The sequence below is a fragment of the Sus scrofa genome, chromosome 15 (genome assembly GCF_054392235.1).
Source record: "Sus scrofa isolate SSC_HxYL_T2T_F1_AM1 chromosome 15, Sscrofa_HxYL_maternal_Yorkshire_Landrace_v2.0, whole genome shotgun sequence".
NCBI lineage: Eukaryota > Metazoa > Chordata > Mammalia > Artiodactyla > Suidae > Sus > Sus scrofa.
The window spans coordinates 106,865,409-106,886,811 of record NC_139397.1 but is presented as its reverse complement, the minus strand read 5'-3'; the positions used below and the strand labels follow the sequence as shown (position 1 = coordinate 106,886,811).

Below are 21,403 nucleotides of genomic sequence, written 5' to 3'. Positions count from 1 at the left end.
ATCTCATGGTTCAGATGCACAGGATCAATGAAACACTGATATATAACTGCAGAGTAACAGAATGCTTCTTTTCCCCACACATCTTACTACTACATTACTAAAGCTTTTTAACAGCAGTTCCTTTTACCTCACATTATGTGCAGCTCTCAAGGAAAATTTACAAGGCATACCAAAAGGCAAAAAACATAATTTGAATAGACAGAGAAAACATTAGAACCACACATAGCAAGAATGTTGGAATTATCAGACCAGGAATTTAAAACAACTATCAGTAATATGCTAATGGTTCTAATGGATAAAGTAGACAGTATGCAAGAACAGATGGACAATGTAAGTAGAGAGCTGGAAATCCCAAGAAAGACCCCAAAAGAAATGCTACAGATCAAAAACACTGAGGCAGAAAAGAACAAAGCAATGAAACTAGAACACACCCTCACACCATGCACAAAAATAAACTCAAAATGGCTGAAAGACTTAAATATACGACAGGACACCATCAAACTCCTAGAAGAAAACATAGGCAAAACACTCTCTGACATCAACATCATGAATATTTTCTCAGGTCAGTCTCCCAAAGCAATAGAAATTAGAGCAAAAATAAACCCATGGGACCTCATCAAACTGAAAAGCTTTTGCACAGCAAAGGAAATCCAAAAGAAAACAAAAAGACAACTGACAGAATGGGAGAAAACAGTTTCAAATGATGCAACTGACAAGGGCTTAATCTCTAGAATATATAAACAACTTATACAACTCAACAGCAAAAAAGCCAATCAACCAATGGAAAAATGGGCAAAAGACCTGAATAGACATTTCTCCAAAGAAGATATACAGATGGCCAGCACACACATGAAAAAATGCTCAACATCACTGATTATAAGAGAAATGCAAATCAAAACTACCATGAGATACCACCTCACCCCAGTCAGAATGGCCATCATTATTAATAAATCCACAAATAACAAGTGCTGGAGGGGCTGTGGAGAAAAGGGAACCCTCCTGCACTGTTGGTGGGAATGTAAACTGGTACAGCCACTATGGAGAACAGTTTGGAGATACCTTAGAAATCTATCCATAGAACTTCCATATGACCCCGCAATCCCACTCTTGGGCATCTATCCGGACAAAACTCTACTTAAAAGAGACACGTGCACCCGCATGTTCATTGCAGCACTATTCACAATAGCCAAGACATGGAAACAACCCAAATGTCCATCCACAGATGATTGGATTCGGAAGAGGTGGTATATATACACAATGGAATACTACTCAGCCATAAAAAAGAATGACATAATGCCATTTGCAGCAACATGGATGGAACTAGAGAATCTCATCCTGAGTGAAATAAGTCAAAAAGACAAAGACAAATACCATATGATATCACTTATAACTGGAATCTAATATCCAGCACAAATGAACATCTCCTCAGAAAAGAAAATCATGGACTTGGAGAAAAGACTTGTGGCTGCCTGATGGGAGGGGGAGGGAGGGGGAGGGATCGGGAGCTTGGGGTTATCAGACACAACTTAAACTAGATTTACAAGGAGATCCTGCTGAATAGCACTGAGAACTTTGTCTAGATACTCATGTTGCAACAGAACAAAGGGTGGGGAAAAAAAATGTAATTGTAATGTATACATGTAAGGATAACTTGATCCCCTTGCTGTACTGTGGGAAAATAAAAAAAATTTAAAAAAATTAAAAAAATAAAAAAGGAAGGTTCTCACTCAAAAAAAGAAAAGAAAAGAAAAGAAATATGCCTTTGATGTTTTTATTAGCAGACTGGACACAGCTTAGGAAATAATTTCTGAGCTTGAGAATATCTCAATGAAGATTCCTAAAACTGAAAAACAATGTGAGCAAATCTTGAAAAAATAGAACAGAATCCCCAAGACTGTGGGATAATTACAAAAGACGTAACATACATATAATGGGAATACTAGAAAGAGAGAAAGGAAGAAAAGTAATAATTGAAACAATAGTGACTAAAAACTTCCCCAAATTAATGTCAGATATCAAACCACATATCCAAGAAGCTCAGAGAATACCAAGATGATAAATGCCCCCAAACTATCATTTAGTCATAATATTTTTAAACTACAGAAAATAAAAGATAAAAAAAACTTGACAGAAGCAAGAGGAAACAATTACCTATTCTAGAAAAAAGATAAGAAATTTATTTGACTTCTACTCACAGGTCATGCAAACAAAAAGAGGATAGAGCAACATATTTTAAATGTTGAGAGAAAAAAAGTCATCAAGCTAACATTTTGTACCCTACAAAATTATTCTTCAAAAATAAAGGAGGAAAAACGGCTTTCTGAGATAAACAAAAATTGAAGCAATGTGTTGTTAGTAGACCTGTCTTGCAAGAAATGTTCTCTTTAAGGAGAAGGAATATACATAAGTCAGAAACTTGATAAACATAAATAAAATAAATGGATGGAAAAAATATACCATCCTAACAAAAGAAAGCAGGAGTAGTGATATTAACTTCATACAGAGCAGACCCCAAAGCAAGAAAAGTTATCAAGGATAAAGAAGGGCAATACACAGTGATAGAGAGGTCAATTTTCCAAAGGAAACAATCCTTAGTATGTGTGCTTCTTACAGCAGAGCAAGAAATTATGTGAGACAAAAACTGATAAAACCACCAAGAGAAACAGGTATATCTACTATCATAGTTGGAGACTTCTATATTGCTCTGTCAGAAGTGGACAGATTCTGCAGGCAGAAAATCAATAAGCACATAGTTGAACTCAACACCACCCTTTATTAAATACATTTATAGGCTACTTCATCCAACAATGGTAGAATATAGTTTTCTCAAACTAATATGAAATATCTAGGCATAAAACACACCCTAATAGGTTTAAAAGAATTGAAATCATACAATATCTACTCTCCTACTACAATTGAATTAAACTAGCAATCAAAAAGAAAATAACTAGAAAATCCACAAATACATGGAGATAAACAACACATTTTTTCTCAAGAAAAACATAAAAACATATTTGAACTAAATGAAACTGAACACATGACATCAAAATTTTAGGATGCAGCAAAACTAGTGTTTAGAGAAAAAATACAGCATTTTAACACAAAAATAAACTCAAAACGGATTAAAGATCTAAACATAAGACTGGATACTATAAAACTCTTAGAGGAAAACATAGGCAGAACACTGACATAAATTGAAGCAATATATTTTTTAATCTTCCTCCTATGGTAATTAAAATAAAAACAAAAATAAGCAAATGGGACCCAATTAAACTTACAAGGCTTTTCACAGCAAAGAAAAACATAAAAAACTGAAAAGACAACCCACAGAAGGAGAGAAAATCTTTTTGAAAAAGAGCATGACAAGGGATTAATCCCCAAAATACACAAAAATTTCATACAGCTTTATATCAAACTAAAACCCAATTAAAAAATGGTCAAAATATCTAAGTAGACATTTATCCAAAGAAGAGAGACAGAAGGCCGATAAGCACATAAAAAAATGCTAGCTATCACTAATTGTTAGAGAAATGCAAACCAAAACTACAATGAGGTGTCATTTCACAACAGTCAATATCCAGAGAAAACCATAATTCAAAAAGATACATGCACCCCAATGTTCATAGCAACACTATTTACAATAGCCAAGACATGGAAGCAACCTAAATGCCTATCAACAGAGGAATGGATAAAAAGATGTGGTAAATATAGGCAATGAATTATTACTTGGCCAAAAAAAAAAAGAAATAGAACAAAATAATGCCATTTGGCACCAATGTGGATGGACCTAGAGATTATCATACTAAGTGAAGTCAGACAGAGAAAGTCATGAGATCACTTATATGTAGAATCTAATACAAAATGATACAAAAGAACTTATTCACAAAACAGATATAGACTCAAAGATTTTGAAACCAAAGGAGGAATGTTGGGGGAGGGATAAATTAAGGGCTTGGGATTAACATAAACACTACTACATAGAAAATAGATAAGTAACAAAGACATACTGTACAGCATAGGGAGATCTATTCAACATTTGTAATAACCTATATGGGAAAAGAATCTGAAAAAGAATGAATGTATGTACACATGTAACTGATTCACTTTACTATACACCTGAAACTACCACATTGTAAGTCAACTATATTCTTTTTATTTTTTTTTTTGGCTTTTTGGCTTTTTGCCATTTCTTGGGCCACTCGCATGGCATATGGAGGTTCCCAGGCTAGGGGCTGAATCGGAGCTGTAGCCACCGGCCTACTCCAGAGCCACAGCAATGCTGGAACCAAGCCACATCTGCGACCTACACCACAGCTCATGGCAACGTCGGATCCTTAACCCACTGAGCAAGGCCAGGGATAGAACTGGCAACCTCATGGTTCCTAGTTGGATTCATTAACCACTAAGCCGCAACGGGAAATCCCATAAGTCAACTATACTCTTATAAAAATTTAAAAAATATATATATTTTTATTTTATTTTAAGGCATATATTAGAAAAGAAGAAATATTTAAAATAATAATCTAAGATTCCACCATAGGAAACAACAAAAAAGAGTAAATTAAATCCAAAGTAAGCAGAAGAAGTAAAAAGAGCTAGAGCAGAAATCAATGACACTGAAAAAAGGAAACCAATAGAGAAAATAAATGAAACCAAAAACCAGTTCTTCAAAAAAAAATCAATAAAATGAATAAAATTCTAGCCAGGCTAACTGAAGTTTTTAAAAGAAAGAATACAAATTACTTACATCAGAAACAATGAAAGAGAGGAGATCACTAAAAATCACACTAAAATGATAATAAAGGAATATTGTGCCAACAAATTAGAAAACCTAGGGAAAATGGACCAATTCTTTGAAAAACAGTATCTGACAAAACTCAGATTAAGAAGAAATAAACATCTGGATGGGTCTATATCTATAAAAGAAGTTAACTCAATAATTATTTACAGTTCTAAACAGAAAGCACCAGGCCCAGATAAGTTCACTGGTGAATTTCACCAAATATTAAGGAAGAAATTATACCATTTCGCCATAATCTCTTTCAGAGGAAGGACACAGAGGGAATACCTCATAATTTATCCTATGAGGCCAGCTTTACCTTAATACCAAAACCAGACAAAGACAGGACTAGGAAAAATAAAAATAAAAACTACACATTAGTATCTTTCACAAACATAGATGCAAAAATCCTCAATAAAAATTAGCAAATAGATTCAAACAATGCATAAAAAAGATTAATACACCATGACTAGATGTAATTATTCCAGGTAGTCAAGGCTGATTCAAGATCTGAAAATTAATTAAAGTAATTCTTCATAGCAATAGACTAAAAAAGAAAAGGCACATGATCATACCCTAGATTCAGAAAAAAACATTTCACAAAATCCACCTCATGATAAAAGCACTCAGAATAGAGGGGAACTTCCTCAACTTATAAAGAATTCAATAAAAAAAAAATCTAAAGCTAGTATACTTAATGATCAGAAACTCAAAGCCTTTCCACTACGATAGGTACAAGGCAATTATGTTCCCCTCACCACTCTTCTTCAACACTGTGCTGGAAGTTCTAGCTAATATAACAAGGTTTTTGAAAAGAGAAAGTATACAGATTGCAGAAGGATAAATAAAATTGACTTTGTTCACAGGTGACATGATCTTCTATGTAGAAAAATCTAACAGAATTGACAAAAAACTAACGTAATAGGCAACTATAAAGAAAAAGTTGAAGGACATGTTAATATACAAACATTAATTGCTTTCCTATAACACCAGAATAAACAAGTGTTATTACATAACATAATCATGAGATTGGCATCCCATCACCTTTGCCATATTCTATTGCTTAGACACGTCAGTGTTTGTTTGCTTTTTTGTTTGTTTTTGGTATGTTCTGTGGCTGGTTTGGAATTTAAACGTACATTTTAACAGTTTACCATCAATTAATACTGCACCACTTCAGACATAAGAACCTTATAACAATATATTTCCACTTCCTTTTCCTGAATTTGTATTATTTTTGTTGTATGTTTTCTACAGCAAAATGTGTTATAAATTCTACAGTGTATTATAACTATTTTAATTTTATACAATTAATTTTTAAAGATTTTAATATAAATACAAATAAAGTATTTTATATTTGCTACATATTTGCAATTACCAGTGTTGTTCATTATTTTGGTAGATTCAAATTTTTATTGGGTATTTTAAATTTTATTGGGCTCATGAACTTAAATATTTTAGGACAACTAGTGTGAGTTATCTCTGCTTTCTGGTAATTCTTTTGCAGCAGTTTCCTCTCATGCATGTCTATCAATGCTCAATGCCCAACCAAAGACAAGGGATATCCTCTTCAGATTTCTAATGTGCCACTTTCTCTCTTGAAAAACCATACTTACACATATTTCCTTGTGCAAATTTACCATTTACTCTGGAATGGTAACCTGAGACTAATTGTTGAGATGGGCTGTGTGCATAAGCGAAATGACCCTGCCAAACTGCTTTGTGAAGTGATTCTTTTAATTTATGCTCCTAGCAATGCAGTGTATGATGGTTACCACTTTCCTGATTCTTCACTAAATCCTGGTATGTTCTCTCCCCTCTCAGAGTGTGTGTGTGTGTATGTGTGTGTGTGTGTGAGAGAGACCCCATGCATCTCTCTCCCCCAAACTCCCTCTCTTCTCTAGTACTTTTCCCCATAAATTCTGTCCTCCTTGGGCTCCCTGAATTCTAATTTCTGTCTCCTCAAACGCAGAGACAGCTGCTTTCTATTTGGGCTCCCCATCTTTGTGTTAAGAACTGGAAATTCTCTACATTCAGTCATATGCTGCAATCAGAGTTCACCCCATCTGTCTTCTAGAAAGACTTTGTTAATAGATCTGGTAGTACTGGCTCCCTGGTAATGTATTCCCTCAGCTTCAGGATGTCTGGGATCTCTGTCCTATGCTACCCACTGTGTAATGTTGGGGAAGTGTCACCCTTATCCCCATCTCATACATTCTGTCCAGTTTTTTAGTTTGGTAGGAGAGTAAATCTAGTCTATGTTATTCCATCATAACTTCAGTGCGGAAGTTTTCTAATTTATTTCTTTACTGCTGTTGGTTTTAGATTTTCTGATGCTTTTTTACTTGCAGAAAATTAAAATCAAGTTTATTTTGAAAGAGATAAATAATATTCTCCTATAAATTCATGCAAGTAACTATTTGGTTTATCTCTACTAAATCGAATATATTTTGATAAAGAAAATAATGAGATGAGCTAACAAATTCTTTAAACTTTCCTTAAACACATGAGAAAGGAAATACAGGAATAGTTTTCTTCAGTAAATCAGAAGAAGAAGCAGCATGTTATAATATTCTAAATGTTTAAAATAATCTAGTTGATACAATTCAATCAAAGATCTTTTTTGCACCAAACTTGAATCAACGTAATTCATACACAAACAAGAGACATAGCACAGTGCATATTCCTGTAGTTAATAAAACAGCTACCCATGTGTGACTCTGGATAAAATAAGCATCCTAAGTTGGAAGTAGTATATGAGGATAGCTATTTAGAGTAGTGCCTAGAAAGTAACATGTATCTGATAATGCTTATTTTCACTATTTCTAGTCAATAAATTATAATGGTCATTTCCTCAATCTAGCATGAAATATAATAATAAAACAATATGCCTTGCTCTATGACCACATACAAATATTGTTTCACATGTTTATTTACATCCAATATAACATTATATAATAATTCCTAACATCCTGTAGGCCGGTGGCCACAGCTCCGATTCGACCCCTAGCCTGGGAACCTCCATATGCCGTGGGAACGGCCCAAGAAATGGCAAAAAGACATAATAATAATAATAATAACAATAATAATAAAAATTCCTAACATCCTTACAGGACTCTAAATGTTTATAAGGTTCTTTCCAATGTAATCCTTCTAACATATTATTCCCAAAATACATAATCCTCCTACAGCCCAGTGAGATGGATGTTATTAACCTCAAATTATAGGTAAGGGTATCAGGGCTCAGAGAGTTTATGTGATAGGTCTAGTATATGTGCATTAGGCAGAGCATAAACTAGAACCAGTCTTCTGATATTGTAACTTCTTTCCTCTGTAATATTGTTCATTTGATGTCATACCCTGTATTTCTTTCAAAGAAAGGTTTAACAATACTTACAAGATTTTATATATAATTATTAGATATAAATACTTGTAAGATATATATACACACATATACATATGCATATGTACATATATGCACTGTAATAATGAAAATAATATCATCCTGTTATATTACTATTGTAATAAGTTTACAGTTAGAAATAAATATATGTATTTTAGAGAATGAACACTCTCTAGCTGTGAATAAATATACTAATAATACTTGGAATAAAAAATCACGCCAAATTTGGCAGGGAGAGTGTATAATAAATTCATAGTAATCCATGCTAATTATTACTATGAAATTTTTAAGATTTAAAAATTTATTAATTATTAATATAAAGGAAGTATAAAAATGAATAGAAACTAAATGTTACTTATATTTAACATGAATATAGCAAAAATTAAAATATAATAAACTCAGATATCTATTTGTTAACTAATACATACCCATAAAAAGTAAATAATCTCAAAATATTAAGTCATGCAGGTAAAATATATAATTAGTTATAACAGTCTTACATGTATAAGAACAGCAGTTGCAGTGGTCTTAACATTTTCACATTATACTTACAGTTGTGGGTTAGGCCTCCAGCAAGTGAGCTATGAATAAATGTAATGACTACCAACAGATTTTTAATTGGCAAGTATCATTTCTTTGAAAAATATACAGAGGACATCAAAACATGTGGAAAGGCATAACTCAAAAGCTAGCACATAAGTGATATTAACCCTGTTTGCTGAACAAATTTATCATTCAACAGTTACATTTTCAGTCTTATTACTTCACCCCCATTCTCATTCTTCCATCTAGGGGCCCTGGCCTCAGAGCCTTGGCAATTATCTTTACTATGCATGAAATAATCCGTGTATGTCGTTTACCTGGCTTCCAATCCCCTCCATCAGCCATCCATAGACCTTTAGCTTTCATTTTCAGAAATATTTTATAGCACGTCAGTTAGACATATTACTTGGGAATGATGAATTGTGAGACTTAACTGAAGTGTGAAATGCCTTACTCTAGGAGCCATTATCATGGATGGAACAAGAAAAGCTTTTTCCCAAGTCTTTGCTATTTAAAAAGGCTCCAAAATCAAAATAATTTTTTAGATGGTAGTGGATATTTTAAGATTCCATCCTGTTTTACTAAACATACCTACACATTTTCAGTTATGAAATCATCCCAGCTGGATGAGATCAGAGCACCAGGTCAGGAAACTTTGGGCTCACTTTTTTGTAATCAAGTGTTACCTTCTTTCCGTTTAGATCTTACCAACCCCTTATCCTGCACCATGCACACACATACTTAGTTCCATGTATTTGAGTATGTTTAGCAACACCTGTTGGAGAAGACAGACTGCTTCATGACAGATATGTCAGCATCCTACATCTTAGACACTAATACAGTACAAAATAAATCTCTGTGAATTAATGTGCACATTGTGATTTAAGTCAAAAGGTATATAGGACAGAGATAGAGAGGGGTACTTAAGGTATTAAACATTTTTGTGAATAAGGCAGTGAAAGAGTTAAAATAATTTTGTCTGATATATTAGACTAGGGGCAGCAAACTGCTTGCTTACAGGCTGAATGAGGCTTCGTCAATACAGCAGTATAGGAGTTTCTGTTTTGGCTCAGCAGAAAGGAATCTGACTAGTATCCATGAGAATGTAGGTTTGATCTCTGGCCTTGCTCAGTGGGTTAAGGATCTGGTGTTGCCTTGAGCTGTGGTATAGGTTGCAGATGTGGCTCAGATCTGGCATTGCTATGGCTGTGGCTTAGGCCAGCAGCTACACCTCTGATTTGAACCCTAGCCTGCGAACCTCCATGTGCCGTGGGCACAGCCCTAAAAAAACGAAATAAAATAAAATAAAATAAAACACAGCAGTACTGATGAAAAATGGAATCATTTAACAATAATAGAAAAGTTTGAAATTTACATCAAAATACACATGTCCAGCTTTTCTTAACAAATTAGTTCTAACAACAGGACCCCATATTGCTGCTTTGGAGTGAATGCCCTTAGATGGAAAAAGTTTTTTTCTAATTTTCCACAATAATTATCAGTCTCTTTTAGTCAAATGATAGGAAAATATTTACCCACTGGCTGAATACAGTCCTGTTTTACACTTGTCACAACATTTACTTCTCAAATACCAACCTTTTCATTCTCAGTAATGGCCTAGTTTAAATAATAATGTACATAAACATTCTACTCATTTACTTTCCTGGTTCCTAAAAATATTTCAGTCAGCCACCACAAACACCTAACAGAACTCCTTCAATAACTCCCTAAATGGTCATTATTGCCATTACTTCTCTGCCTCTAATAAAAGACCCTTGGCCACAAAGACCCTTGCTGGAACACTGGTCCAACTCACAAATTTTTCATACTAGAGCTGGTAATAAAAGTCCCTTTCTTCTCTGACAAGAGAGTTTCCAGGATGTTAGTATAAGTTGTCTGTGGCCATATCTCCAATAAAGATGCCAATAGGTAGAAAGGAACAACACTAAAAGAACAGGTTTTAAATAGTAAATAAAAGTTTGTTTCCATTGCTACTATCATCCATGACTTTTCTTATTATAAGAGTAATACGTTTCTTTTTTTTATTGAGCTAGCCAGAGTTCAGTTTCTGGCAAGTTGCATACAAAAAGCATCATTTATTTTTATTTCAATAGCTTGTTTATTTCTATACACATATAAGTAAAATTACATTTATTTCAGTGAAATAATTCAGTACCTATCCTGTTCTGGCTATTTTATATTTAATCTTAAGAATAATGATCTGTTCCTTTATCTAACACTTTAATATCCTTCTAAAAAAATAAGTGAAAGACTGTATGTACATCCAGGAACACTGGAAGAAACCTTAGTAATCATCCTCTTCAGATTTTTGTTTTACAAAAATTAGTCTGCTAAGGACTAAATTTTTGTGTTCTCTGCCAAATTCCTATGTTGAAATCCTAACTCCTAAAGGTGTATCACTAGTTGTGGGCTTTGGGAGAGGATTAGGTTATGAGGGTGAAACCCTCATAAAAGGTATTAGAACTCTTTTAAAAGAGATCCAAGAGAACTCCCTAGTCCCTTCTTCCACATGAAGATACAATAAAAAGTCTGAGATCTTGAAAAGGGCCCTCGGCCAACCATGCTAAACCCTGACTTTGGACTTCTCCAGAACTGTGAGCTAAATTTCTGCAGTTTATAAGCCATCCAATCCATGGTATTCTGTTATAGCAGCCCAAGTGAACTAAGACAAAGTCACAGAAAAAGTCAATGACAAAAAGTTTCATATTCATTTACAAGAGTACTGAATAAAATTTGTTTTTGTCATTAAATTTCTTTGAATCTCATTTATTCTTCTACCTTTACTGTGTCTTAATCCTTGTTTTTTGAGGGGAGTTGGTAAAGTTTGCTGACAACTGAAATGGAGACATTTATACATTCTTTAAGAGAGACAATTCCTTTTCCCTTATGACTTTACAAAATTTTACTAACTTTTACAGAGCACTGTTGTAAGGGTTTTTAATGTTGTTGCTGTTTTATTCCCTACCATAACTTAATCATATAGTTACTGATAAATGGAATATCTATCAGAGGATTAAATATTTTAGTGACCACGAGATCTATTCTAGGAGATAGTAGGTTATATTGACGTTTTACTCCTAGGGTTAATGAGACTTGAAAAAAATCTGTTAAAATATCTAACCTGAGAGTAGTCAGTATACTCAGTTACATAGGCTAATTTAAAAAGCACACTCTTTTTTGACCTATACCCCTTGTTATTAAAATGAACGAGTATGTAGAAAAAAGTACAAGTTAGATCACTGAAGGCAAATTTTAATTCGAGACCATACCAAAAAATAGAATCCTTTCTCTCCTAAAAGAAAAAGGAAACAAAAATAATAATATCTATAGTACAGTTATTCCATGAAGTTTTAATACTCCATTTTCTAAGGTGCTTTGGTAAGAAAAACATTCAGATTATTGTTTAATGCAAATTACTCCAACTAAAATTCTAATATAAGTAAAAATACAAATGCCTACTATAGTTTTCTATTAGAAGCTCTGTCCATCAAGGACATTTTTATGATGCAATTACTAATGGAGTGGACTTTTAGAAGAACAAAAAATTGAGAACCAGGTCTTTTCAATCAGGTGTCAGAGTCTTGTTATTTGGTTTATGAAAAATGGGGTTAAATGGCCAAGCCATTCCCAATTATTTAAACCTTTTGCACCTTATTTGTCTTGCCCTCCAGGTAAGAAAATATCCTTGGTATGGTATAAGTCTAGTTCATAGCATGACGTAAACTGTGTTTTCCAGAAAACATACTCTTAGGCAAAGGTTTGTGTACAGAATGTTTATCGGGGATTAACACTTGTACTTGTACAGTGGAAAGGGAGGAAACAGAATTGTCCAGAGGGAGAAGCAGAGCCGCAATGCAGGTCCTAAAGTCTCCTTTGAGTCCACTGAGGAGATCTGAAGCTGAAATGGCCTGTCAGAGCTGTCTGATGACAGCATCAATCAGTCACTGAATCTCGGCCACCCCAGGAAGGACTTGACCTGAGGTGAAGCATTGTTCTACATCATTTGTTCGATAACCTGTGTTTTTCCCACTGACTTATAAAAATACACAAGGTTATGTGTTTGTCTATCCATTTTTGGCACTCAAACTTTTATTTGCTTTTTCTATTTTATGATATTAGCTAAACTCTAATAAAACATTGAAAAGTTGTTTCAGCAGATATTCTTGCCTTTTTCTTTATTTTAATAGGAAAGTTTCTAATATTTCAACTTTAAGTAGGATATTTGTGGTAGGTTTCTGGTAGGCACCTGTATGAAGTTAAGACGCTCCGGTTCTATTCTTAATATGTTATTAATATATTATAACTGTATGTTAAATGTTACCAAATGCTTTTTGGATATTTATTTAGTGGGTTACATGCTTTTTCTATTTTCAACTATTAACGTAGATGACTTTCTAATGATGAGTCTCTGTGGCTAATGGAATTAACTGGCATGACTTTCAATCTTCCATACATCCACAGTCTTTCCATTGCCCTATTATAGGAAAAATGTACATCCATACCTCTTGACTTTGGGCTGGCCATGCGACTAGTTTTGATCTAGAGCAGGTGGGTGGAAACCACTATGTACCTTTCTGGAGCCTAAATGTTAAGATGTATTGTTTTTACTTGTCCTCATGTACTTGGTCCACTCCTGCTGTGAGAGGAACATGTTCTGGCTAACCCAGTGGCCCAAGGAGAATGAGGATACGATATATAGGGAGAGATAGTAAATCAAATATGATTTTTGTTTTTATATTCAGAAAGGAAATTAGTCTAAATTTATCTTATGTTTATCAGAGAATGTGTTTTGATATTAGGGAATGCTAAGTTTCTAAAATATATATCACACAAATTTGTGTATGTCTACAACAGTTTATTAAACATTATCAACCATTTGGTTTTATTAACCAACTCTAATTTTTATCACTTATCTTTATCTTTTTATTATCTTCTAATCTTTTTGAGTTTGTTTTTATTTATTTATTTTTATTTATTTATTTTGTCTTTTTGTCTTTTTAGGTCTGCACCTGCAGCATGTGGAGTTTCCCAGGCTAGGGGTGTAATCAAAGCTGTTGCTGCCGGCCTACGCCAGAGCCACAGCAACGCCAGATCCACGCCATGTCTGTGACCTACACCACAGCTCACAGCAATGTCGGATCCTTAACCACACTGAGCGAGGCCAGGGATTGAACTTGCAACCTCATATTTCCTACTCAGATTCACTTCTGCTGCACCAAGATGAGAACTCCTTGAGTTTGTTTTTAAATTTTGGTTATTAATTTCAAGTTTTTTGAATTTAATAATATGTATTGTTCTCTAAAAACTGTATTGGGCCATTATATACATTTTGTTATTTAATATACTGCAATTCAATATCAAATAGTTTATTATTTCTATTTTTCCTCTTGAACTGAAAATGTATGTAGAAGGGCATTCTTTCATTTCCTATGGAAAATAAATTATGTATATTTTGCTCATTTGTTTTTGTTGTCTTTTGTTAAAAGATGTACTATTAAAATTTTTTAACTTACTGAGATTCATTTTACTGAATTCTACATGATAAATATAAGAATATTTCAAATATATTTGAAAATAATATTTATATCATATATTGTTTCCTAGATTCATAATTCCACATGTTAGACATGTATTTGTATCTCTACACACTCTCATAAATATGTTAAAGTAACTTTTGGTTGGAGTTCTCGTCATGGCGCAATGGAAATGAATCTGACTAGGAGCCATGAGGTTGCGAGTTCGATCTCTGGCCTCACTCAGTGGGTTAAGGATCTGGCATTGCTTGATCTGAGCTGTGGTGTAGGTCACAGACACGGCTCAGATCAGGCGTTGCTGTGGCTCTGGCATAGGCTGGCGGCTACAGCTCTGATTGGACCCCTAGCCTGGAAACCTCCACGTGCCACAAGTGCGGCCCCCAAAAAAAGACAAAAGACAAAAAAAAAAAAAAAAAAAAAAGAAAGAAACTTTTAAATTATGACATTGACATCATCAGCATTTCTCCACTAATTTTTCTACCAGTAGAACCTGATTGAGAGGCAGATACTATAAATATTTATATTTTTATATATGTAAGATTATTACTAATATATGCTTAATTGCATGACAAAATATAAGTATGAAAAATTTAAGTAGTTTATGGACTTTAAGTCTTAATAACAGTTATAGTCCAGGACAGCCTGAGTATGATGGGCACTAATTCATACATGTGTCCTTGTAACTACAAAGATGGATATTATAGAAGAAAATAAATAATTCTCTGAATGCTGTCACATTTGAAAGAAATAATTTAAACAATTTCAAAACTCTTTGCTTTGAGTCCTTATTCCTCAAACATTGAACATTGACACTGTCAAAAATACTCTTAAATAGAGGGGACAAAGACTTTCACCCCTAGAATTGCATTTTTCTCACCACTACTGAATTACCAGTCTTTAGTTTATAAGTCAGTCTCTGTATTGTGTGGCTTGAGTGATGCATGTAATCATCACTTAATAAATTGATCAAAAAATTTAAGAAATAAACCTCACAGAAGCACCAATCACTTGGTCACTCTTGACCTTCTAATCCCACTGCAACTGCAGATTTACCCATGTTTAGTAGCACAATTCCAATCTATGGCATTCACCACAGGAAAAAAAAGTTAAAGAACTGTTGAAGGCCAAAAAAATATGATTGGCAGTAACTGATGTCCACTAGCCACTTACTGTCAGTAAAGTGTGATATGCGCAAGAAATGAATTCCATTCCTGATTAATCCTGTTAATTAGGGTCAAAATAGCATAATTTATTTGAATCTAAAAATAAACTCTTAATATTTCATTATGCAAATAACTCAACACTCTTTCCCAATCTAACCTCTTAATGACTCTAGGAAGTTTTACTTTTTCACGTGTAACAATTTTAAATGCACTTCATCCTTCTGTCCTTGTCAACATTTTGCTGGAAGCCTAAACTCAGTTACATGACCATGAGATCTCAGGTGACCAGAAAAAAAGTCTTTATACTTCCTTTAATATATCATAAGAATGAACAAAGAAATAATAAACTGGCACCTCTCTCAGGTGAATTTTGAAACCAGACATAATTTGACTAACCTGTTCCATTAAGTACCTTGCTGTTTTTCACAGAGGGCACTGCATGTCTGGTGGGTTTACCAAGAGGTCTCTGATGTTCCACTGTACCTCGTAAGTCTCCTTGATCTTCCACTTGAGGATGGAGATGACAGCAACTAAAGAGAATATAAGTAGAGAGAATGTAAGTAAAATACTTCAGAGGAGAAAGATAAAGAAATGATTTAATGACTGCTTGTCTATCATCAACCCTGCAAGTTCACTATAGTTTCAAGGAACAATACGCTCCAGCAGGGAATCACTCTCCCTACATATAATACATATATTGCTCTAAAGATTTTCCCATAGGCCAGTCTCAAAGCCTTTTGTTTTAAATATATCCACAAAGTTCATTCCTGTTTTGGGCCTTTTTTCTGTTGTCTCTCCTTCTGGAATGCTACTACTCTCCTGGTCTTCACTTTACTGATCCCTTTCCAATACCCAGGTTTTTATTTTTTTTTAATTTTTCTTACAGTCGATTAACAATATTTTGCCAATTCCTGCTGTACAGCAAAGTGATCCAGTTATACATATATATACATTCTTTTTCTCATTATTATCTTCCATCATGTTCCATCATGAGTGATTGGATATAGTTCCCTGTGATATATAGCAAGACCTCATTGCTTATCTACTTCAAATGCAATAGTTTGCATCTACTAAGCCAATACTCCTGGTCCATCCCACTCCCTCCCCCTTCCCCTCAGCAACCACAAGTCTGTTCGCCATGTCTATGAATTTATTTCTTTTCTGTGGATAGGTTCATCTGTGCCATATATTAGATTCTACATACAAGTGGTATCATATGGTATGTGTCTTTCTCTTTCTGGCTTACTTTACTTAGTATGAGAATCTCTAGTTCCATCCATGTTATTGCAAATGCATTATTTTGTCCTTTTTAATGGCTGAATAGTATTCTATTATGTACATGTACCATATCTCTTAATCCATTCATCTGTCGATGGACATTTAGGTTGTTTCCATGACTTGGCTACTGTGAACAGTGCTGCAGTGAACACAGGGGTTCATGTAATACTCAGATTTTAAACTAAATCTTTACCACCCAGAAAAGCACAATCTTATTTATTATAGCACCTCAACAGACCATTCAATAACCCCAGAGTCTTATCAAAGGTAGAGGTAACTGTCCTAACAGTAGCCACCACAAAGTGAAGTTATCTCATCTAATCATTCACTTGCTCTTTTTCTGTCTCTCTATACTGACATGTAAGGACTTGTCCATTGTGAAACCCTTGTTCTTAGAATAGTGTCTGTCAACCAAAGTGATGCTATTAAATGTTCACTGAATAAATAAAAGGAACACAGAATAGGTAATTTATTGAGGTTACCTGAGGATCACCACCAGGAAAATAGCCAAAGGCCTAAATCTTACTGGTTGTAACCACACATTGCTGTTGGCGGCAGAAAAATCAGAAGTACATTACCCATTGGCTGAAGATCAATAAAGAAATGAGTTCTACTGATATAAGAAATCATATAAGAGAACCAGACTTGATAATATACAACTATATTTTCAGTTTTTGGAATAAATATATTAAGTGATTTCAGCCATGTTTATATTTATGTGATTTTGAATATTTTTCAGAATCTGGAATACTTTACTAGTAATTCACTAAATTCATTTACCTGAAAGGGTCTCCATAGATTGTTATTTCCTATTTTTAGTTATACATAAGGTATTTTTCTGATGTCCTATTCATGAGAAATTATATATTTTACTTTGTCATGCGGTGGTAATTTACTTAGAATTAGTATTTACAAATAAAAAAGACAGTCTACTATTAAAATACAATTTAAATAGTATCAGAACTATCAAGGCATATTTAGCAGCTGTGAAAAAAGTGGTTTTAAATGTGAAGAGATGATATTGTGGAGTAGATTATTAGAACTTGCAACAGTGTAGCATTCACTCAGTATTACTAAACTGTCAAACTATTAATGATTTAGATTTCCAGCAATATGTATTGTTTCTCAATCCCAAACATAAATTGCCAATTTCATTAATATATTATTTCATTGTTACCACCAACATTATCAAAATCATCCATACTTGGCCATTTAAAAGATACTGAAGAAAAAAAAAGAGGATGTTTCTCTTATTACAACATAAAATATGTACCTCCAACTTGATAGCCATTTACCATTTACATCATCTGCACCTGACAACCAACTTCCTTATCACTTAATATCAAAATTTTGATTATTCCTGCATGCGAGTTACTGAATATAAAACACACTCTTCTCTGTCTGGAAATTCTTCTCTTCCAAATTTTGTTTCTATTTCCTTTAATATCTCATTCAAGAAACAAATGCCTCACTAAGGCTTCCTTTTTTACTTACAGTACATAGGCTTCCTTATTTTGAATTTTTCAATGTTTATAAAGTTTATATCTACTATTATATTTTGATTTTTATTTTTCCTTATTGGTATTTTATTCAGGTCCAGTGCAGTGATGTGCTCATTTACTAAGAAGGAATAAACATAATAAATGAAAATGTAATGAATATTTGATCAAAAGAGAAAGAAGTAGGTAAATGAAAACTAAAGATAATCTCCAAATAATATTGTCTGTGAGTTTATGTGTGTACACACACATAATATGGTTCCACTAGGTATCTGGGAACATTCTGGGAGTAACATATCTTCTCAGAGATGTTGCATATGTTTTCCACATTCATCTCTTGCAGAGGTGGCAAGAAAGGTATAATATAGATATGACCTGAAATAATGTTTATTTCATCTTTATTCAGTTATGGATCTGGGGTAAGATCTAGAACTACTGGCCACATGGAATCTTTTTAACTATTGATTATGGCATGTGCTAACATCCCAAGATTACAGCAGGACTACATCATAGGGAATCACCTTTACACTGGCCGAGAATTCATGTCATTCCTCTTAGTTGATTCTTCCAGTATATAAGTTCTAGATCTTATATCCTTACATATACAATGCCAACATTATTTTTCATTAAAATTCTGCTGTGTCAGGACTAAAGTTCCAATAGAAAATGAAATAATCACCATTCTATCATGTTTCTATCATGATATAATATAAAATCACCTTTCTATCATGTTGAAATATTATTCAGAATTTACATCCCCAAATCCTATGTTGTATAACCAAAACAGGTAATTTTTATTCATAGGTTCTTATTTCAAGTCCTAAGATAATTCTCTATAATTTTTCACTAAATCCTTTTCAGTTTCTCCATCTTTTTCTTAAGAACTTTATTGTTTAAACATATTACTGTTATACAGGAAAGTAGATGAGACAATATAACTTATACATAGTACAATATTTTAAAAACTGTTCCCTCCAAAGATTTTTTTAAGTTCTTCTTTATTATTTCCACTTATTTGTCTTAAAATTTGGAGCTAGTTTAATTTTTTTATTAAATTCTGTCAAATTTTACACTAGCACTTTACCCAAAAATTCAAGGAAAGAAAACAGTAATTTCTATTGAAGGTGATCTGTCTCTGATGCAATTTGATTTATAACCTTATCTGGCAATGCTGGATCGTTAACCCACTGAGTGGGGCCAGGGATCAAACCCACATCCTCACGGACACTATGTCAGATTCTTAACCTGAGTCACAATGGGAACTCCTTTATATTTTTTTAATTCTGTATTGAACTGTAACAAATACAGAGGAAAGGGCACAACTCATAAGGTAACAGCTTGATGAGTTTTCACAAAGTGAATACACCTGTGCAATCAGCACCTGGATCAAGACACAGACCATCAACAGCCCCCAGAAGCCTTTTCACGTGCTCTTCACTGTCCTTCCTTTGTCCTCCAGATAATCACTATCTTAAATACTACCAGCACACTTGAGTTTTGCCTGTTTTAGAATATATTACAAATGAAACATGGATGGTCCTTTCTATTCCTTAGTCTTCATTCCATGACATCATCCCCTCCAGGGACCTTCATCTTCACCCCCATCTACTGTGACCTTGCCATCTTTAATAAATATTCCACCTCCGACATTTTGTTGGAAATGTCTTTCTGACCATTTACTTCACCTGATGTAGTCACTTTGTTCAGAATTTCCTGGATTTGTTGTCCCTGTGAAAACATCAGATTTACAATACTCTCATTGTCATCATCTCCCTGTGCTCTCACTCCCTCTAGTTCAAGTAAGATTCCGTGCTCTCCAAATAACATTAACTCCCTGGCCTCCTCTCATTCCACTGCATTCACTGAGCAGAGCCAACTCAATTTAAACCCAGCTCTCCACTTAACCTGCACCTGTCTCTAGAGCCAAGTGTGGCTTCAGGAAAAGCACACACTTGCTGACTGGTCTCATTGCAAATTCAAGTATTCAGTCTCAAAATGCACTGCTACACTTCCCTATTAAACTTCATTTCCAGTGTCAAAAATAAAGCTTTCACACTTCTGCTTCACTTCCATGCTTCTCATGTCTCCTCTTTTCTCCCATGCTCAGCTCCTAACCTGAACTCAGATTTCATGGAGAAAACAGAAACAATTAGATAAGTTTTCTCAGTTTCTTACCACCAAATCTTCAACATACCTACTTCTGCACCAATTCCCTCGGCCTTCTCTCTTTGTACAATGTTTGATGTGTCCCTTCCCCAATCAGAATCCAATCCCTCACTTGTACCCAGCATCTTACCTCTTCCTGTATACTCAAAAGCATTTCCTCAGTAACTCTCTGCTCAATCACCTCATCAGCTTCTCCCACTGCACTGGATCAGTACTATCAGGGTAATAATATGCCTTAGTACCTGCCGTCTTAACAAATGATAACTCTTTTTTGATCCCTCCTTTCTCTTCACCTACCACACCACTTCTTTCATCTTTTTGAGCAAACTGTCTAAATTGACTGCCTCTGCATTCTTATCTCCTGTATCCCTCCTTTACTTTCTTCAGCCAAATGACTAAACCCCAGTTCACTATCGAAATTACTCTTTTCGAAGTCACCGGAACCTCCAAGATGCCAAAGCAATGGTTTCTTGCCAATGACCCCCCACTTTTTTTTGGTTGCTGTCCAGATCTCTTTCCTGAGATTCCCACTCATACAATATAGTATCTACTCAATATAATACCATGATTTCCGCAGGCAACTTCTGCACTGGTGCATGTCAGTTGCATATATTGACTCATATCTTTTCTGTTTAGAAAATTGCCTTCTCATTAACAGGTTCCTATGAGAATATCAAATGTTAATTATTTTAATATCACTCCTTACTTCTGAAATATAACATGTCCAAGTCCAAACTGTTTACCCTCAAAACTGTTCCTCCTCCACTGTGCATCAATTAAATGGCTCCAGCACAGCACAGCTGCTGTGTGCTCTTTATCCTTCTTTTGTTTAAAGTAAGTCTTCTTTCCCTACCCGCTTCCCTTCATTCCTCTCTGAGCCTTATACTTTAACCCTCTTCAGATCTCAAAGATCGGAAATGGCCAGTAGCTTTCACAGCTGCCCTCTCTTCTGAGCCGCATTCATAGGCAGCATATCGCAACGAAGTCAGTTTTTTGCTTCCTTTCGCAAAGCTTTC

At 34.3% G+C, this 21,403-nt stretch overlaps 2 long non-coding RNA genes across 2 annotated transcripts in view; both read right to left on the bottom strand.

The window, feature by feature from the left end:
* Positions 1-15,970, bottom strand: part of LOC106507094 (uncharacterized) — a 398,065-nt gene extending 382,095 nt beyond the window's left edge. The window contains exon 1 of the long non-coding RNA XR_014829345.1: positions 15,841-15,970. This is a non-coding gene — a long non-coding RNA (uncharacterized LOC106507094). The remainder of the gene's footprint in view (positions 1-15,840) is intronic.
* Positions 15,841-21,403, bottom strand: part of LOC106506297 (uncharacterized) — a 476,882-nt gene continuing 471,319 nt past the window's right edge. The window contains exon 5 of the long non-coding RNA XR_014829346.1: positions 15,841-15,974. This is a non-coding gene — a long non-coding RNA (uncharacterized LOC106506297). The remainder of the gene's footprint in view (positions 15,975-21,403) is intronic.